Below are 16,772 nucleotides of genomic sequence, written 5' to 3'. Positions count from 1 at the left end.
GCTGAGTATGAATGAACTTAAAACCAATCTCAGGGCGAAAAATTGTTTAGGCAGCCAGAAACGAGCCACAGCTGACTAAGAGAGGAAGCAGGAGAAGTCCTTATTTAAATGAGTATTCTAAAATGTATACAAAACTCGAGGCATTAAATTTCCCACATTTCAGTGGCAACAGATACTCATGCTTTCTACATGCCCAAGAATATTTATTTTCTGTGGTTGCTCGGTTCCTTCTTCTAAATGTATCAGTTTCTCCTTGGAATCATAACCACTATCATTAATTATTCACTGTAGTGACCCCAGTAGAACCTATATCCACCTTCTTAACAAAATAATCTTAAAAGAAAATAACAAGTATTTATTTAGTGACTCTCTCTCTCTCTCTCTCTCTCTCTCTCTCTCTCTCTCTCTCTCTGTGTGTGTGTGTGTGTGTGTGTGTGTGTGTGTGTGTGTGTGTGTGTGTGTGTGTATTTGTTTGTTGGTTCGTTTTTTACTGTGTGGGCTGGAGGACTGAACTTGATGTCCACTTTGGCAGCCTTTGCTGGCTGAGCTGTCTCAACGTGATAGTCTCCTGAGATGATCTACTCCATACCCTTTAGGCTCTGTTAAATAAAATTCTGTATTATTTAAAGTCAGCTCATGTCTTTTATCTAAAAAGAAAGAAAGAAAGCAGCCCCCTGGTGCTGCTGCTTCCACCTTATTTCTTTCTTTACTTTTCTTTCCTCAAAAACCTCATCTATGTTTAAGGTTTCAGCATCAAATAAGCATCCTTCATCCTTTAGCCCTTAGAAGTCACATATTTCTGTGCTGTGTTCCGCGGGTGTCTCATGGCTGCTCAGTCACGAAATTAGAACACTTTTCTTCAATTCTCAACGTAATAGTTTCTAACTGATGGGTTCTTTGAAGTGAGGGATTTGGTCTTCCCTTTATTCCAGGCATCGCCCTCATCTTTAGGCCTGATTTGCCTTTTCTTCCACAGCTAAATAGCAAAAAGTATCATTGTCTCTGCCATTTCTACCATGGTATAAAGACTCCCCCCTCCTCTCAACTTTCTCAGAAATCACCCTAACTTCCATGATTTCCACAAATATATCTCTGTGGGCTTTGGGCACCTCTTTTTTCTGCTTATAAATTTCCTCCCTACATTCCCCCAAAATCAGAGATACCCTCACATGGATCTCTACCTGCCTAAACCTGACCTCTCTACATCACTTGCCTCTTTGGCATTTCCTATTTTTGGTCTTCAAATAAGCTTAGCTCAAGGTCCTGTTGTCTTCCTAGACTTTCACACATGCCACTCTCAGAAACTAACAAGATCTTGGGTCCCATAAATATGTCCTCTAAAATGTTTTAATCATTCCAAAAATTCTTCAAACATCCCGTCATGGTGTCCCTCAACCCAGGGCAACCTTGATGTTACTGAATCTCCCAAGCACACTGTACATATGTCACTTTTCTCCATATCAATTCAACCAGAAGGACCCATCATTCTGATGCCACACTCTTGCCTCAAACCTCCATCACTTGAGCAATTTCCTCCAGCAAAATGAATCTAAGATTCTATCCTGATGCAAAATACCCTGTAATCTATGCCTACTGCCTCTCTCTGCCACTATGGTCATCTAAGAACTCTCCTTTTTAACCAGTTTGGTCCACCTTTTGTGCACAAAACTACCTCAATCTCCCCATCCTTTCTTCCCAATGCCAATTCCAAACCCTCCCCCGTTCTCCTTCCCAAACTCCAAGAACTTGCTTTTTTCAGTTCTGGGCGCAGACCGGAACTGCAGGTACCTGCTGCTGGCTGTTCCTATCTTCCTGTGTCCAGAGGCACTACGCAGTTTCCTCTTGGGCCAGGGATGTGGGCAAAGATGGGCAGAAGTGGCAGTCTGTCCTGCGGTCTCAGGATGGTCCGCGCTTCTGAATATTCAGCTCTCTCTCCCACCAAGAACTTGCTTTTCTTGTACAATGGTTTGAATTCCTGCTGAGGTCCAAAGCCACCTCTCTAGGGTCTGTGCTTTACATGTTCACACTGCATAGCACCTGAGATACCAGCAATTCTTTCAGACAGCTGAGTTTCAAAGTAAAGGTTTCTTTTGCATTTTATCCATTTTATGGATCAATATCGGAATTCCTATCCATGTGGCACTTAGCCTTATCCTCCAAGTGATCATTTTAGACAGGGTTCTGCAAAAGGTAGATGTGCCTGAGCTGTGGCATTTTCTGTGACAGTCAGACACCACCACTACCACAGTCAGGAGCCATATTTGGATGAAATCTCATTTCATTTCAAGCTAAGAAAGCCTTCTGAATAACTTCGAACTTCTGAATCATCACGAAGGTTTAGAAAGGTGATTTGCCTCACTTGGCAAGGGCTTCAAATAAGGTGAGTTCAAGAAGAAAAGAAGCTGTATAAACAGGCCTGACAACAGAAAAGTCAGAATGACTATGGGACAACTAGCCTGCTGCCAAAATATACCTGGGCACCGGAAAACGTTTTATCTGTTTAGTACGAAGTTAACTGTCCCTATATGTAATGTGCATTACGCTTGCTGGTATCCAAGGCTTGGACCTGTGGTTTTCTCTTATACACATGTAAAGCCAGAATTCCCTAATACTCCACTAAGCACATGGAACTTGGTTTGTTTTGTGTGCAGATTTGACACAGGCAACGGACTTGGAGATCTGACACGTGAGCCCAAAATACCGCAGAGAGGGACTTATTTTTCAGCCTCCAACACGCACTATTTCAAACAAAGATGATAAGTCGTAAGGTTTTTGTTTATTTTGAGTCACCGGTGGGTAATTAATGCACTTTGGGTCCTTGCTTAGCTCAGAGAAAGTCTAGCTGGGGAGATGAGTAATTACAGGTTTACAAAGATCAAACCCAGGCCCAGGTCTCCGGGCTGCTCCTGTTTGAATACCTAAACTGTTACTAAACCTTGGGCAGGGAGTCATTTTTGGTTTTGCCCAGACATTTTAAGCCTTCAATTAGAGAGGATTATTTACAAATAGTACTCACTTAAGGGCAAAATTTCCCCAATTATAAAACAGTTTTAAAAAAAGAGACATGTTGCAAGCCATGAGGTTTAGATTAATCGCTTCTCCTCCCATAAGTTTGTCTGTGCTAAGCCCAACCTCACCTTTCACATGCGCTCAGCTGATTTATGCAAAGCATTGTCATCTAATTGTGTTCGGAATTAGGAGCAGTTGGAGCTCAGGTACAAACCAAAAACCAGTCTTAATGAATCCATCTGGGCTGTGGCCACCTCTCATGTGTAGCGGAGCTCCTGCAGTGAACCAACACACAGCCTCCCTTCTTTTAGATCTGCCTGTTCGAAAGCAGCCCTGCAGCCTTACATGTTTGAAAAGTTCTTCTTCGTTCTACAGGGGGTCTATATCTAGTTATGTCCACAAAGACAGAAAGAAAACTGTTAGTCGCCAGGTGCTGGGTGAGGAGGAGAGTGGAATGACTGCTTACTGAGCACAGAGTTCTTAGGGGAATGACGCGATGTTTTGGAACAAGACAGAGGTGATGATTGCACAATACTAGGAAAGTACTGGATGCTTGCCATTGAACCGTACATCAATAAATTTGCTAACTCTGTTATGTGGGTTTGCTGAACACTCAGCACAAAGCTACAAGAGGTACTGAACTGTCCTTAAAAACTGAAACTTGACGAAAGTCTGGCTTCTGAAATACATGACTTCCAAAAATTTCTTATGTATTGTTATATATCAAGATTCTTCTCTTCTTTTTAGAATTGCTCTGCCTATTGGTATTGACATGACTATGAAGACTCGGTGTCCACCCTTAACCCTGTCCATTGGTCTTTCTGCAGTCTGTCTTTCCACATTGCACTAACTTCTTACCCCATTTCCTTCCTTTAACTATGCTGAAAGAGCTCACACTGTCGTATCCTTGCATCAGCGGTTTCCAGTTCTTGGCTCTCAGGATTCCAGGTGGCTGTTTTGCCTTGGCCAAGGATTCCCAGATCTGACCTTGCAAACCTGATGTCTCTCAGGATTCCAGACATGTGGCATTAACCATCCATTTGTCTAGAAGGTGATCATTTCCTCAAGAGGCCATTATAAATGATCTCACCTTCACGATGTAAGAAAATAGTGAAGGGCTCTGCAAAACTGCTTTCCCAGACATCTCTGGCAATCACAGCAACTATCTGAAACAATCGCACCACAACGCTGGCTTTGCAAGCCTTGCAGGTAAGAAACATGACCCTTGTGACAGGGCAGCAGTTGTTGCCCAGGCTCCCAGTCTCACAGTTATCTCAGAGCATGGAGCTTGTATCTTCAAATGCTGTGTTCTCCCCCTCCATTGGCATTTTCTCTTCTCAGTGTCACTTTCTAGGCTCTGGACTCTTTCTTGATTTCACGTCACTCTTCCCCACTTTACATCATATCCAGCCAGTGCCTCTCACCCCGAATCTTCTTTTAAAGGCTCTTCTGTCTTTAGACCCAGAGTACCTGCCAGTGGGCACTAAGCCATCACCTCTTCTGTCTTGCAAGACAATTAGAAAACTCTGCTCACTGGCAGCCCAGTTCCCAGGCTTGTCACTACAGGGTTCCATATAATCATGTCCCATCACACACCCCTACCCAAGAAAGCCTTGCTCAGTGACAGTACGTAAGACCACGGTCACACATAGCACAATGCTATAACAGGTAAGGCCTCTTCACCAACAATTGATATCTAGAATTCTTTCTCCGTTCTACATCCCATGACCACTAAGGTTCCTGTTGCTCCCTAAAACCCTTGCACATCTCACTTCCACTTCCCCTTGTGTTTATTCCTGCTGCTTCTTCTCCTTGAGGGCTTTTAAATCTTATTTCCTAAAACTCAGTTGAAAAACTGTTTCCCTTGTGAGATGTTTCCTGAGTCTCCTCGACCTGGACTGCTCAACACCTGCTTGATGTTCTGTGTCTGTCCCCAGGGCAGCTTTTAGAAATCACTACAGCCTCCAGTTGGATCAAAAAAGCAGAAATTCATTCTCTCATATATCTGGAAGCCAGAAGTTCCAATTGTTGTGGATGACAGGAAGGGCAACTAACTCATGAATCTATTGATCCTTGTCACGTTTTGAATGAGAATAGCCTCTACAAGCCTCTTTCAATACCTGGTCCCAGTTCCTGAAACTATTTGAAAAGAATTTGGAAGTGTGGCCTTGTCAGAAGTGATGTGTTTTGTTGCAACAGAGAAACTCTTAGCTAATACCTTCTGAAGTTCTGTGTGGAAGGCATAGCTAAGGCCTACAAGCAAAAAGGGTTCTTTTGTTTTGTTTTGTTTTGTTGTTTCTTTATTCGTTTCACCACCTTTGGATTTAGGATTTTTACTTCACCCAATTATGAGCAAGACAACATTTCTAGTTCTTCTTCCTCTGGGCTTCTCACTCATAATCTCTGAGATATTTTGACTCATTTGTGCTACAGAATATTCTAAGGAACTCTTAAGAGTATAGAGAGCTGGGGCAAGTTGGTTGGTGGTAAGGAGTAAGAAGCTGACTACTGTTTTGACTACTTCCAACAAGCATGTTCTGTTCAGCTCCATAGCTCACCAACTTGGACCTCAGTCTTGCTAATCATATTTTTACTTTCTGAGTTACAAACATATTCAGTTGGATGATATCAGCTTTCCATTATCTTTCTTTGGTCCGGTACCTAAGTCATTTTAACTTTCTTCCCTCCTAGTCATTTCAACACACTCCATTCATCTATTACCTATAGACACGTGTCTGGCATTTTCTCTGCCTTCTACATATCCTTTAAACAAGTACCCTAGGTGCTTATTTAAAGATAGTTACTCCCACTCTTTTTTTTTTGTCTTTTTCAAAACACTGTAGAAGAGGACAAGTAATGTTTTACTTATTCTATAATTTAGAAATAATTTTTTCCTATTATTATGGCCCTCAAATATTTCTCTGTTCTTACGAGCTGTACTCTTTCTCTTCTTTCCCCTGCAAGAAGAGCTTTTCTGAGCACTACCTTTAATCTTTAATGTCCTGATTTTCTTATGAGAATTTTATCTGTGACCCAAACTGCTTCACAGTGGCATACTATTTAGTTCATTATTTCAGTGAATATCAATATCATCTCATTTGCTGGACCCTCTTCGAAGTGCCTATTGCACCCATTTTTAAATCACATCAATTGTTTTGCATAAAAAATAAATCATTTGCAGTATAAGGTTCAGACTAGGAGAACTGACAGCACACCAATAGGAACACATCACTTACAGGAACTAGGTAGCCAGAGAGATTACCAGGAGGTCTACAGTTGCTCATTTAGGTATTTAGTCTGTTCCCATGAATATACTTACATTGTTATTTCAAACTGCTATGAGGAGAGTCACAGAAGGGATGCTTAGTGAATTCTTGCAAAGCAAAATGCCTCAGTGGGCCTGCGTACAAGTTTCCGGGGTAAGCCTAATGACAATCTTTGTCTCCATCTATCACAATTATGCATTTTATCTAGCACTTTGGAAATCATAGCAAGCAAATTAACAGTCGCACAGTGTCAATAATACAATAAGAGCAATTAGGCCATATTTCATGTTATTAAATAATTGTAACAGTTGCTTTAATCACTTCATAAATATATAATTAGCCCTCGGAGTACCACTCTGAAGCCACTTTATCCTTTATGTGCAGACAGAGGCATGAGATATTATGGTATGTTGAAAAACTTGTTTACAGAAAGAACAGGGAGAACTAAGAGGCCATTAGTGAGGCTTAGTTTAGCCTACTATTTAGCATGATGACCTATTAGGGTTAAAATTTTAAGAAAAGTTTTATATTAACAAATGTCAATGTAAAACTATATATATGAAGTATATATATAGTAACATTAAATATTGATGAAAGTAATTTTAATTATAAAATGCTTAATAGTTTGTCTTTAAGGTTGTAGCATTTCTGGGGAAGTTTTTATTAAATCTGGATAGATATCAGAAGAGAGAACTGTTATAGATTTTCATTTAAACTTATGTTCATTTTAAACATTTACAAGTCTGGTTATTCAATTCCAAAGAACAATTTTTGAGGGTAATATTATACCATGAAATTCATAGTTGGATAAAAATCATCGGACTCAAAACCATTCAATTGACTACACAAGCCAGAATTTGGACCGAGTTTTTGGAAAATATAGTCTACCATTACAGCTCTGAATTGAAACTCAGTATAAGAAATATGAAAAGATTCAAAATAAATACAATGTAAAGGACAGAGGAAGAATAATATTTTCAAATTATGAGGCTAAACAAGAGAAATAATTATTCCTTATTTATAATTACTTATGCGTAGTTCTTGATCAAAATGAAACATCTCTCATGAGCCTAGCAGTCATGTGCAAACACTACTGCAGGAGCAGTCAGGCTATGAAACAACTCTCCCACCTCACACACTTACCAAGCAAGCAATAGGTACAGTCAATTACACTGCTCTAGGGCTTGATTCTTCCAGCCTAGGACCCTGAAGACCACAATCTGCTTGCCCAAGCCCTTCTCTGGTCTCAGACTTCCCTCATGAAATAGTGTGTCTTGGGTCACACACTAGAATTCACCTAATGCAACCTAATCTAGCTGAAGTCTAAGGCCTAAGGGCAGAAAGTTGGTTGGCATTCTGGAGTGTTTGTTTGTTTGTTTGCCATCAAGGCAACTCCAACTCCTTTGTGCTTCTCATTCATAATCTCTGAAATGCTTTTGGTTCAGCTGGGATATAGACTATGCTTCCAAACTCTTGAATGTATAGAGAGCAGGAGTAAGATGTCTCTGTTGTTTGTCTGGGAGTCATGCTGTATACAGTGCTTGTTTCAGTCTGGGGAGTCCCCTCTGCACCTCACTAAGGATGTTGATATCCACCCAGCACCTCTAAGTGCCATGTCTTTCAAGGTGGTACACGTTCCTGCAGTAGCTGAAGTCTCTTTCTTACAGAGTCCTGTGCCATGGTAAGTTCTCAGGCAGTCAGGGAAGGCTCCATTCCCCTGTAAAGAAAAATGATCTGGGTCAATTCCTTCATCAGAGCATATGCTGTATAGCTGATTACAAAGGCATGCACAGGACCTCTCACTCTGGACTCATTTCTTCAGTCTACTCTAATTCATTGACAAAATAGCCTTGGCCATCCCTCTACCTGAAGACTCTCAGGAGGTCTCTGCTGCCCCAGCATGATACCAGTTCCATAAACTTCCCTGGCTCACCTCCTATCTGATGTATACCATCAGTCTCTAGATTCAACTCTACCTGAACCATTTGTAGAGCCCTGAGCTCGGGTCCTTGGAACCCTCCAAATGAATTGTTGTAGAATATAAAACCCTGAAGCCCCAAGTCATTTTACTTTATCTAGACTGTATTTTGATGTTTGTTTGCTTCTTTTCTTCCTTTTGAATGCCAGTTTATCTAAAAATTACATCTTCTAGATATTTGATTATATCTTATTCTTTGTAAGCCTTATTTTCTTGCATTCTGAGACATCTGGTTTTAGGAGAGATGCAAATTACTGTTTTTAATTATTTTTCAACTACAGAATTTTGTGGAAAGTGAGATGTAAATATTTTTTTGCGGATGCTTCAGTCCATTAGATTTAGAAAACCTTAAATTATTTAACATGCAAAGAGATTGTTTAAACCAGAAGTGCATGCTTCTCACCAAATCAAAGCAAGAAGCACAGTGGCTTATTGTCTGCCAATAATTAAATAAATTCTTTCTCTAAAGCTAGGTCAATTGGATATTGCCTATTCAAACAATATTTTAGTAGCTATGTATTCTAGGGTGGAGCCAAATAAAGGTCTTGGGAACAGTTTAAGAAAAGACAAATACTTCGAGAAACCAGTTCACTATTCAAATTGTTATTGTACTATGAATCCATTACTTAACACCCAGTTTCCTAGCAGATATGATAGAATAGAGAGGTAAGGCTCATATTATGTTTTACTTTACAGGAGAAGAAAGTAAAACTCAGATAGATGAGGTCAAATGTTGATTGTCACATAACTAAAGACAGTCAATAAAGGCACACCTGAAAAGGTCATAGGTACCTGATTCATAAATCTGTCATGAGACTGTGAATCCAAAAGAGAAGTCAAAGAAGGCAAAATGCTAAATTCTGGTTCATTTTCATATTTGGGTAGCTAATATAGAAGTCAATTTGAGCATGCCACAGAGCAATGTATCAGTAAAACTCACAATGGGCTATCTTTGAGTTTAGTAACTTTAAGAAATCCTTTTGTTAACTCACATACCATTCCAAGACCATGGGCGTGGCTAATCCAGGCTCTGCTAGGTTGCTTCTAGGGTTTCTAAACAAGTTAGCGGACCTGAGTAAGGCTTCACCTACAGCTAGCTCATGTTTTCCCCAGGTTTAGTTCTGCAGCTCAGCCTGGGAAAACAGCTGTGACTTTGGAGCTGTTCCTGATGGTCATAAGAGAAAAGAAGGAGAAAGTAAAACTTAGATAGATGAGGTCAAATGTTGATTGTCATATGACTAAAGACAGTAAATAAAGCCACACCTGAAAAGGTCATGGGTACCTGATACATAGATCTGCACGGTTGTACATTAGACACAAACCCCTGAGCATAGGCTAGGAAGAGAATGGTGTCATTTCCACATACAGGACATTGGGCAAAGCTAGGGCCCAGTCACAAACTGAAGGGAAGAGAAGTAATGTATGCTATCATTAAGACTGGATAAGGATACAGTAGAAGCTGTGGATTATTAGAACTAGCAATGTAATCTGCTCTCTAAGCAATGCTTGACTTGAGAAGCCAACAACTGGCTTATCATCCTGATGGTAAAAATACATCCACCATGTTTCCTTGCCCCCATCCTTCCATTTAGCTGTCTTTCTCCTGATAAGCCTTGTGTATGCCAGGTGGACTTATAAGATCCAAAACTGTAAAATGAATTTTAAAAGTACTCCTTGTCTTTAAAGTAATACAGAAGCATAAACAACATCTTCGTGGCATATGGGAAACTTCATAAAGTAATTGAAACAACTTCTCAGTTGTCAGTTTGGATTATAAATCATGGAGGTTTTTAAAAAGTGCTATCATTTGGTTCAACAACTTTCATCCTAAATATTTTGCTGAAGGAGATAATTGAATAAGTGTGCCCAGGTGGACAAGCACAGATATCAATCAAACACTGTTTAAAAGAGCAAATATCTAAACATGAGCAAAACTCAACGGAACTGGATGGAGTCCAGAAACAAGATATGCCCAGCATTAAAGCATCAGTGAAAGGCTGGATCTCCTGCACCTCCCATTACCCCTAAATTCCAGATCTGCAGGTGCTTGTCTCTTAACCTCACATATACTTTAAACCATCTGCAAATTACTTATAATGTTTAAATGCTGTGGAAATGGACGCTGTACTATATCGTTTAGAAAATAATGATGAGAAAAGAATCCAACATCGATGCAATTTTCTCCATCGTGGCTGGAACCCAGGACCTTGTATATGCTAGATCAGCACCATACCACTGAGCTACATCCCCAATCACGAAATGTAATTTTCCTCAGATATTTATGGTCCACAGTTTGTAAATCGAAAGATACAAACTCACAAATACAAAAAGCCAACTGTCACTTGCTGTGGTAGTTGGCGCTGGAGGTAATTTTTCCTCTTCTTTGTTTCAATTTCTGTTATGTTTCTATTAAGCAACAACTTCTTGCATAAAGTGAATTAAGTTAAAAATATAACTTAGGACATGACATTGGGGACATGGATCAACCAGCAGCAAAGTGCTTGCCATGCAAGCCTAAAGACTGAAACTTGATCCCCAGTACCCAAGCATAACTGTTGGGTGTGGCTGTCCATGACTGCTATGGCAGTGCTAGGAAAGTTGAGACAGGAGGATCCCTAGAGCTGGCCAGCTAATCTAGCCTAAGAGGTGAGCCCTAGGTCTTAGCAAGAGAATTCATTTCAAAACTAAATTAAAATGGTAGATAGCTCCTGATGAACAGCATCTGAGATTGGTCTTTGGAAGTCATGTGATACACACAGGTGTGCTCACAGTCATACCGACACATATGGACTTCTGTATGTGAACGCATATGCATGCACACACACACACAAGTATACACACATAAAACTGTGGCTTCCATATAACACAAAACAAATTAATACAATATAATTTATCAGCAACCCTGGAGGGGACGTTCCACTAGACACACCCTGGAGGATGTGCAGGAGAATTGTAGGGTATAGAAAAGAGAACTCAGCTTGCTTCGCAGAGAACTAGACTGTTGATAGAAAGTAAACAGTTACAGATATTCTGCAGAATAGAGGACCTCTTCAATAATATTTCCATTTTACTGAAATCTTACCATGGGAATGAAACCCCAATGGAATATTCCAAGCCATTTACTAAATTCTTACAACTGACTTTAGTCATCACCACATATTTTTTAATCGAGAAAACATACATGACAGAAAGGATAGTATATTTTGTTAAGCGGGACTCACGCTACTGAGGAAATGATTATAGATTAAGTGTCTGCCTTCTGGTGGTACCAGTTGCATTTTTGACTAAGCATGAAAAACTCTGGATTAACTACTAAAAAAGACTGCAGATCTGAGTCATGGTGTAGAGCTCAAAATGACAGATCACTCATAATCAAGATATGTCTTCCCCAGAAAGGCAGAGCAGAGTTCTTCAAAACCATCGGAAGGATGTGGTCCATTTACTAATTTCCATTTCTGGATTTGATTTATAACCATATGATTTCATCAAAAAGGCTTGAGAGGAGAATTTCTGTCTGGGAGTTATTTTAGAGAGGACCAGATCACTCCAAGTCATCGGATTTCATAACTGTTAGTTTCCCAGGAGCGCTCATCTCCTTCTACGCCTTGCCGTTTGCTCTTCCTTGAACTATTATGTGCTGCTTATTTTCTCCTGCTAATAAATAATGCATCTGAGCTTTCCAGATGTGCAGTTCATGACTTCATGAAGTTAAAGGGCTGCTTTCTGTTTCGCCCCTTAACCAATGACAGTGAAGGAAAGAAGATGAACTTAAGGACAATCTCGAGACTGCTGGTCGTGTACATCTTGGAACAACTTAATATGTTCCGTACTTTCAGATTACTTTATCTCATTATATCACATATTTAGCTTATTTCCTCTTTAGAGAATCAGTCATATAAAAATAATTAAAAAATAATTAACTATTTCCTACAGTACAGGAACTGTAGTGAGTACTTTGTAATATTATTGTTTAGTGCTTTATCCCAATTTATACACATATATAATGTTGTATAGTATTCAATTTCATATGCTAAACATACACACACACACACAAATTTCAGTTTAAACAATGGAATTACACTTTAAAATTAAAATTGTGCAGGTAAAATAATTTTAATAGCATATTTACTCATTATATAAATTTTCTTAAATATTAAGATAATTTTAGAGTATAAAAATGAACAAAACAAAATAAAATAAAAATAAAAACAAATACCTTTTAAAAATTGATGATCATTTTAGTTTTATGGAGTTCTCTTTAGTAGTAAGTTTCAGTCTTAGCCAAACATGAAAATTATATGATAAGGTAATAGATATCCAAACTTAAAAAATGATTAAATGCAATTCCTAGCAGTGGTCTTTGGTCTTAATATTTTTCACATATAATAAAAGCAAAAACACTAAAGAACATACTTTTAGAAGAATTTGTTTGGAACAAATAATAATAATTCACCTGTCAAGCAACACTTTGTAACATTGCAGGTTCAGCAAGCAAGTGGGCCAGCACTCATTCCAGGTACAATACGTAGTGAATGGAATTACCTATAGGCGGGCATGTGCCTTACATGGTCCAATCAGTTGAGCAGCTGGTGCTTGTTGAATAGTGAAGGTTGAATAGTCGGCTAGTAGTTATCTTGTTCTTATGGAAACCCAGATGTGTCCCAACAGTTAATGCAATCCTGACCAATATTGGGGCCACCACAAGACCTTACTTCAAACTCTACTACAGAGTAACAAAAACAGCATGATAGTGGCCCAAAGATGGACAGGTAAACCGATGGAACAGAAGATTCAGAAAGAAGCTCATGACAACAGTCATCTTATTCTCAAGAAAATGTAAAGAACGTATACTGGGCATTAAATAATTGCTCGGACAAGTGGTTCTGAAAAACTGAAAATCTACATGTCCAAGACCGAAACTGTATCCTTATCTCTCACAGTGCATGAAAAAGTGGTGAGGGTGGGGTGGGGGAGTGAAAGATCTTAATGGAAAACTTGACACTTTAGAGCTACTACAGGAAAACATGAGGGAAATGTTTCAAGTAATAGGTAATTACTTTCTGAATTTGACTCCATTCGCTGATGAAATATTAAATGAGATAAGAAGCAAATTAAAACTTGCCCAGTAAGATGACAGCCCTGCGGGACAAGAGAATAAGTATTCATCTGATAGATCAATGTTCAGAATACATAAGGATTTCAAGAATTAAGTACAAAAATGAAAAAAAAGAGAGCTCAATCAATAAATATCCAAATGACCAGGTACTTCTCAAAAGAAAAAAAAGACACAAAAGATTAATAAATATATGAGAAAATCTTCATTAACCTTTGCATTCAGAAAAACACACCAAAACTACAGAGATTCCATCTCATCTTTATCACAATTGGTCAAGTGATAGAGCATCTGACTCCTCCTCTATTTCAAGATGGACCTTGGTGAGCTGCCATAACCTTCCTCTAGCTTGGTCTTCTTCCAGTATCTCCATGAGTTTAAAACAACAAATGTTGGCAAGAATGGCCAAGGAAACTGGAGTGTTATTCAACATCATGGTCTACATACCAGGACAGCCAGGGCTACATAGAGAGACCCTGTCTCAATAAAACAACAAAATAAAATCATGTCACTTACCAGCAAATGGATGGGTTTGGGCATCACTGTGCTAAAAGAAACAAGCCTGTCTCAGAAAAACAAATATCACATATTTTCCTGGTTTTATAGAATTTGGGGTTAAAAATAAACAAGCAAGACATGAAAACTAAAGGGAGCTGTTGGGGATGTAAAATGAGAGGGAAAGTGAAAAAGAAGTTAAAAAAGAGTAATGTGATATGGATGTGATAAAAGTCATTATATACTCATTTGTCAAAAAAGGAAACCCATTAATTGCACAGCTAATACAGGCTAATAAAGATAATCCACTCTTAAGACTAGCTGTACTTTATACCAAGTTGGGCTGCTGGATGCTACCAATAAATTTAAGATAGGGAGGTCAATTCAGGCCAACTTTAATTAGAAGTTCTAAAGGAAAGGCCAAACAGCAGATTCTACAGTAAAAATCATAACTTGCGTTGTACTATCTGAGACCAAAAAGGGTTTTGACTGATTCAAAGGGATTAATAGAGAGTCAAATTAATTTAGGATTGACTCAATTCTACAAATACACTGGGACATCCAGTATGTTACACAATAGAGAATAAGTCAAGAAGGATTTTTAAGACCCAGCAGTTGAAAGTTGCCATTCCAAAGAGTCTTTCCTGGCAGCCAAAGGAGTTGACTATTTCTCTGAACTTCTAATGACCTCAGTTTCTTGTGTATTTTATGCTCAAAGCACAAATAGAGGGACTCTTCAGCTGCTCTGATACTTACATTATGTAGGTAACAAGGTGGTTGACTCCACATCTACTGCAGGATAGCCGTTGGTGGCCTGTCATAGCACCTCCTCTAGCCTTAACATCTTCCTGTACCACTGCAGAACTGAAACTATGGAATTAGCTTTGGAAACACAGGCCTATCACAAACCCAAGAAGGACAGTGGATTCCAGACTTCAGACTTTGACCTCAGTACTATTCTGTTTAATGTGGGCACTTGTGTTTTCCATTCTTTCTTTTGAAAAGGATATGACCTCTGGCTTCACTTGACATTGAGCATTTTTCTTGACCTATGGATCGATCCATAAGAGTTTCATCTATTTCCCTGAAATATCTTAAATGTCACGGTCATTTCAACTAGTAATTGTGTTTACATCATCCCTGAGAATGGTACATAATTAAGACAAAAGCAGCCAAAACAGTTCAGCATTTTTTGGCTTATTGTTTGACTATCCACAAACATCACAAGCTGGAAAGAATTCCATTAATTTGTGGCTAGTACCGATGCATCAGCCTCCAGACTGTCAAGTAAACACGGGGAAATTGGCATTGCTATCTTGTGGCAAGAAGCAAAGCACAGAGTGGTCCAGAGCTCTCCAAGAAAGAAACATTAACCCAGATGTGAACAAGACAATGAAGGAATTGTTCACTGGGACTTTTCAGCCCTTCGGTCAGGAGCAGCAATTACAATCACCAGAGCATCCAAACTCTCCAAGGGGAATTAAACCTGAGCATTACCCATCATGGCTCAGGCACCATTGTGTCTCCAGCACTCCATGAAATACAGTCATCCCAAGATACCTTAGACAGTAAGCAAGTTAAAATTATCTTTCGAAGCTCAGAAAAGCATGTGATCCCTTAATATGGAGAGAGATGGAGAGAGAAAGAGAGAGAGAGAACTGATATTAATCTTTGAGTCAGTTCTTCATATTTATTGCATAACACTCCCTTCACATCTAATCAGAAAAGCAATCTTTCTTCTAATAAGGTAAATATAATTACTTACAAAGTATTACAGCTGGTTACTTGAGGCCTCTAACTTCATAGCCTTGTGTGCTAACATAATTTTTTTTTTTGCTTTGCCAGGAAAGTGAAGTTTTGTGGGTTTTTTGCCTAAGTGCTAGTGTTCTGAATAGTTTTCTTCATTGGGTAGCCTAAATGATTTTAAACAGTAGCCAGATGATCACGCGTCTTCCGCTTTGGAACACGCTATTGCATTTGAGCTGTCTAATACTTGCTCCATACAGTGAAACCCTAACAGATTCTTTTAATGTTCTCCCTGTTTGTGTTCCTGTGTCTTTACTAGTTTGAGTTTTCACCCCATGTCTTATGAAAACTCCAAGAATGTTGTTTATCCAGCCAACCAGAATAAGATTATTTATATTTCATTTCTATGTATTTTCTACAGGTGTCATTGTGAGTCTCTCACATTCATGGAATTTAAAATATCTTACCTATGATGTCCATCTAACATCTCAAAATGCCCCAAAGGTGTTACCTATTAAAACCCAAGTGCAGAAAATATAATTACTGATTTTGTCAAATCATTAGTATGTACAAATTACTTTAGAAATATATATATATATATACATATATATATATACATATATATAGAGAGAGAGAGAGAAATGCAAAATGTAATATAAAATGATCACCTAAAAGAAAAGGCTTAGTTTCTAGAATAGAATAAAATTACCATCTGAAACTAGAGTCAATAGAACAGTTAACAAATAGTAATTTATTTAATTTGAAGCACACTAAAAATTTATGAGGCTACATTGATAACTTCTTATTAAAACAACTTATGTCCAACCCTTGACTGATAACCAGGATGTTGCGTTGGTACTCGGACCATAAATCCTCCCATACACTAGTTCTAAAGACATCAGAGGGAGAGTAAGAATGATGTAATCACTCCAGGCACTTTATACAGTAATGTAAAGCTGTCAGTATAAGAGATCTCCTTTCCCTTGTGTGAGGCAAAATTTCACAGTGGAGAAGAAAATGGTCTTCACTGTTCTAGATGAATTTCGAGTTGAAAAAAATCCCAAATCCCTCTTGCTATTACATCACCTCATATGAACCTGGTGGTGAGTCAAATAAGCATGGTTCCTATATTTTTATGCCCAATTAATAAGATGTCGATTTGTAG

The sequence above is a fragment of the Rattus rattus genome, chromosome 5, assembly GCF_011064425.1.
Source record: "Rattus rattus isolate New Zealand chromosome 5, Rrattus_CSIRO_v1, whole genome shotgun sequence".
Lineage (NCBI taxonomy): Eukaryota > Metazoa > Chordata > Mammalia > Rodentia > Muridae > Rattus > Rattus rattus.
Note: the sequence above shows the minus strand (reverse complement) of the source record.